Source organism: Pinus tabuliformis, chromosome 1_2 (genome assembly GCF_031772625.1).
Source record: "Pinus tabuliformis cultivar Carrire ecotype Pingquan chromosome 1_2, CPIR1, whole genome shotgun sequence".
In the NCBI taxonomy this organism is placed as follows: Eukaryota; Viridiplantae; Streptophyta; class Pinopsida; order Pinales; family Pinaceae; genus Pinus; species Pinus tabuliformis.
Genome location: NC_142298.1, coordinates 888,911,363 through 888,916,899, shown reverse-complemented (window position 1 = coordinate 888,916,899; position 5,537 = coordinate 888,911,363).

The window sequence follows — 5,537 nt, the reverse complement described above, 5'->3', positions numbered from 1 at the left end:
TGGTGATTTGCAGATAATTGTGGACCAGGTAAGGAAAAGGATGCGCTACAATTCGTCACACCTAGTAAGGTACCAACATGAGGTATGGAGCTTAATTGACTGTTTTGATTCTTTTAATATTTCATACATACATCGAGGGCAAAACCAAGATACCAATCGGATGGCTGGTATGGCTAAAAAACTTTTGCCTAATCTTACATTGAACAAGAATAAATTTTATGTTGAATTAATTTTTAGACCATCCGTACCTGATAACATCTCAAATTGGCAGGTGTTCAAAGGTGATAATCAAATCCCTGAATTCCTGCATTGCGAAAAGGCATTCAAAAATACATTCATTGGTGAAAAGGAGCGTAAGTATATACTCACAGTAACTGATCACTTCACTATATGGACCAAAGCCATCCCGCTTCGGAAGGTTAATGAGGACGAGGTAATATATTTTATGGAGAAATCTATTATCAACAGGTTCGACATCCTTTACGCTCTCATATTTGATAATGCTTCTTACCTTTCATCTCTAAAATCGACGGGATTTGCTATCAATAAACCAATCCACATAAGGCACGCATTGAACTATTATCCCCAAGGAAACAGAGAGCTAGTCCTAAACTGGGGAAAGTTGAGTAAGCCAAAAGGTGAACACACAAAGTTTCAGCACTTATGGTTGGGCCCATTCCAAATTAAAGAAAAAATTGGTCAGGGAACTTATAGACTAAAAATTTTATAGGGAGAAACTGAAAAACTCCCTATTAATGGTCAACACCTCAAAAGATACTTCTAGTAGCCACCCACGGTGGTTACCTCTTGAGTAGGTTAGGACTCCTTTTATTTTGCTGCTAGCTTAGTTGCATTTTCATCCTATCCATTCCCATTTTGCACAAAGTTTATTTTTCTGTTATTTGCAATTTAGTCTTTTGCAGCCATCTGATTTTTGTCTTCCAGCCTTGTTTTCACCTTCTCAAACCTCTTCAAATTGCCTTCATTCACTGCCTTCGGCTTTTTCATCCCTCATTAACCTGTTGATGGATCTGATGATCCTAAATCCATCGTTACCTTGCAAATAAAACAAAGTTTCAATGAGCCCATGAGAACTTAAAAAAAAAATCAGCGGTGGAATTCAAAACCGAAGTCACTCAGTGGCAACTGTTGGGGAACTAGGTGAGATCTGTTGATAACTTGGACATCTCGAGCATGTAGGGGCATCTTTATAAAACAAAAATGTGTAACTACAACTAGACTGGCATGGAGGAACGCTGCATTTTTAAATAAATCCCACTCAGACCTAGCCTATGCTTGTCCATAAGGTTTTCAGTCATTCTCCATTGGTTTCGTCCACTACACTAAGTTTTCCAATGCTTGCCATATACAAGTAAACCTCCTTTCATGGGCTAAGCCCACTATCATATATCCTGTGGCATATCCAATTGTGCTCTAGTCCTTGTGCCTGAAACTGGAAGGAATTATTTAAAAGAAAATGAAATGTTGAGTCCTTGTGCCAATCTGGAAGGACAAGTTGTTTGGGAAGCTGGTTGGAGTAAGGACTGTTACTGGGCTCAGAGTACCGATTCACACAGCAAGCCCCAACCTTGCTTTAGCAGTTTAAAAATATGGCATGATCCATGACTACGCCCCATTCAATCATATGAAAGTATAGCACTAAAATTTCTATATAAAGTGTAGATAAACATATCTTCATCAAGTTTGATGGGCAATGAAGAGCTGAGGTACACACTTGAACAGGTATTGACAGGAAAGTGATGGCCCCGAAAGGATCTTGAAAGTAGAAACAGGTGAAGGAAGGTCAATAAACCCCATAATATGACCATTGGAGAATGCCTGTCAAAGCCTTATCAGTAAGTAGAAGCTATTTGTCTTTATCCCACCTGAAGCAACTAATGTTGAAGTGGAACCCATGCTTGTCCATCTATGTAGTTTGCATTTCAAGTTTATCTTTAACACCCTGATGTTCTATTGATCCAAGGGTCATTTGGAAATAGAGATAACTGGTTCTCCCAGCGGTTCGCCATTTGTTGTGACCACAACCACCACCCTATTAAAATTTTCCCTGATAAGCAATTTTGAATGGGTCCCCCAGAAGTTGATCTTGCACCCCTCTGAATGATCTATTTTATCCCAGGGATTTTAACTCTTGGCCAAGTCAAATCTTCAATTTTTAAATGGTTAAGGCCCCCTTTATAAATCCCTGCCACATGATTCATCTATAATCCTTTCTTAGCCCTTCATTCATATCCTCATTGGGACTTTTCCAACCCCTCAAAACCTCCCATCGCATCTTTATTCCCATTATAACTCGTTATAATGAAAATACCTCGAAACCATGCCCAATTTCCCCTTTTCGCTTATCGCATGCAAATTAAACACATAATTCTTACCATAATACACCGAACCCGACGAATTTATTGACTGGAATATATATATTTTCGGGTTTGGAACATTTCACATATCATAATCGGCGGGGTCCCAAGGCTTGAACATAAAGTGCACGGCGATATGGCAGACCCACCGATCCCACTAAAAATAACACATTCATTTCGGGTCTGAAGCCCCATCGCATATCACATATCGGCGAAGCCTGAGATCATTTATAAAACACAATGCAATATGGCAGACCTACCGCGTTATTAAATACAACACACACACACACACACACACATATCGGGTCCGGCCGAGTCGCATATCGCAATCGGCAGAGTCCTAGGCCTGCGCACATTGCGATATATGATTTGGTGGACTCGCCGATCTTATCAAGAAGAATATATATGTTATCGAGTCTGCCTTCCCCATCACTAAATCACTATTGGTGGAGGCTAGTGCTTATGCCTAAGGCTTGAAGCGATGCAGAACTTTGGCTGAGCCAGGGGTTGTTTCTTTCACACTCGCTCTTTTAGTTTCATTACGCCTTATCATTTTTCAATGATGGCGAGAGATGTCCTTGGGCGTTTTTATCATCTGTTCGTAATCATAAGGCTAATATGAATTATTTCTACAGGTGAGTTCAAGTGGATTCGGTAGCAGATAAAGGTGTTGTATGCCTAGATGACACCTCTGCACCCCCAATGTCAATACTACAAAAGCGAAACCTGCAGAAAGGGGTATGAACCGCCATAATGCATAATGAAGGCATGTTCTGTGTCAAAAGGGAAGCACAACGCTGATCCATCAAGATGTCACTCTCTCCAGAAACACCTCAAAGAATGCTAGATGTGGGATGATGGGCATGACATCTTCAGTTTCCTCCAAGAAATGACAAGAAATAATAGCCACTCCACATAGGTGCAACGAAATGATACGAAACCATTCTCTGTTTCATCGCCATCCGTTCATTTCCCCGGAAGAAGGACGGTCCAGCAAAGGTGGCTTCGACGTGTCAACAATCTCATCGACTGTTCTCCTCTGTACATTTTTTGATCCATGTAGTGAAAAGAGAGAGGAGTGGAAAAGTCAGGGGAGACAGGGGGTTAGTTCCTGAAGGAATAAATATTACCTCCGTAGATGAGAGTAGGGCTTTTTTGTTTGGCAGAACAACTTTTGTTTATTGTGAGTAAGGAAGATTGTTTAGGTCAGAAAAGGAGCCTTTTCTTAGGTTGATTTTCCTCTTCTTTATATGTTAAGAATCAAGATGTTGTTGTAAGCATAAATATGAATGTGATTTGTGTTTGTGCCCATTGATGACTTACAGTTTATGATTAGCTTTGGTTGTTTGAATGTGATTCTTCATCATAGTTAATTCATGAGCAGTCCCTGATTTGAAACTATGTTAAACATCAGTTGCAAGCTTTAATTCCATAAAAGGAATGTGTATTCCTGTATGAGTGATTGGATTGCAATTTAGAATTGATGCAGCCTTGTTCTTATGTGAACCAGTAATTGATTCATTTAGACTTGGGATTCATATATGATGTTTAACCTCTCTTTCGTCATGCTCCTGCAAGATAGATTAGGATAGCTAGAACTAGACTAGAGTAGTTAGAAGTAGTGTAGATAGGATTTAATACATAGAGGTTAGCTGTTTTATTTTGTTGATTTAATTGAAGTCTTCCTCCTAGAAGCAATCTATCAACGCATTTAACAGTTTACGGGGTCCCTTAAAACTCGTTGGAACTAGCCATTCCAAATGAAAGTAGGTCTAATTGGGGCTTGCGATTGGGTTAGTTCCCCTTGTTGATATAGCAAACATTCACCATGTCAACACCGAGAAGTACAAATTTTGGCTAAAAACATGAGTGAAAGACTCATGTTCGTCTGTTTAAAAAAAAATGTCATTTAGGGACTCAAAATGACTTCGGAAGTTCAAGACCCAAAAAACATCCAAAAATAGTAAATTGTGCTACAATTAAGAAAACTGAAAAAATGAAAGAAACAATGGTGGGGTTCCAAGATTGAATAGGCAGGTGGCCATCAATATTCACCTGGATCAATCCTCCTCCCTTAGGAAGCAATGGTCCCCATTGCGTTGAGTGCCTCCATGAGATGTGGAAACTTCTGTTGAACTTGGCCCCTAGTGAGCCACTTTCCTTGGTGCATGATTTGGCCAGCTTTAACAACCCGATACATTTGGATATTTTGTTGGCAAGTATTCTTGATATATGTATCCACGATCCAATTAGTTGTGGCCTATACCATGCAGTCTAGTTTTAACTCTGCTAGTGTGAGTTGTTCTACAATGTCAGATGTGTCTAGTAATGGTGCAAAGTAAGGCCGAAGGCAGTCCACATATAACACTAGGTGCAGGCGAAGGAATGGTGGAATGCTGAGCTTGAAAGCATTGTTCCCTACAGCCTTGGTGATAGTGTACAACCCATATTAGAGTGACCAAAGCTTATGGTGGGGCCTAATGAGGCGCTCCTTCTAAAAATGTAGCTAGACTTTGTCGCCCACCTGGAGCTTGTGTGGAACCTGATGTTGTTCATGTTGCTTCTTTTACTTAGCATTTGCTTTGTCTAATATGTCATGGACCTGCTAGATGTGCTGAATGAAGTTGTTAGCCTTGTTAGCTTTAGACTGAACATGGGCCAAAGATACCTAAGTAGTTGCAAATGGTATGGCCACATCAATGGGAAATATTGGCTGGAATCCGAACCCCACTTGAAAGGGGCGATGGTCAATTGAACTATGGAGAGCTTTGTTGTAGCTATGCTCAACATAGGGGAGGGTTTTATCCCATGTGTGTGGATGCATTAAGTTGTACATGTGAAAAATGTATATGATCATTCTGTTGACGACCTCTGTTTGACCATCATTTTAGGGGTGGAAAGCGGTGGACTTAGTGAGCTTGGTATCTACCATCGACCAGTGACTCGACCAAAATGTATTTAGGAACCTGTTATCCCAATATGAGATAATGGACTATGGGATCCCAAAGTGTAACCATACTCATTCAAAGAAGAGTTTAGTAGTGGCTTTTGCTGTGATACTCTTCTTGCAAGTTGTAAAAATGGCCATATTAGAGAATCTATCGATGACCATCAAAACACAGTCATTTCCATGCTTAGTGGGAGCATTCTCGACATTTA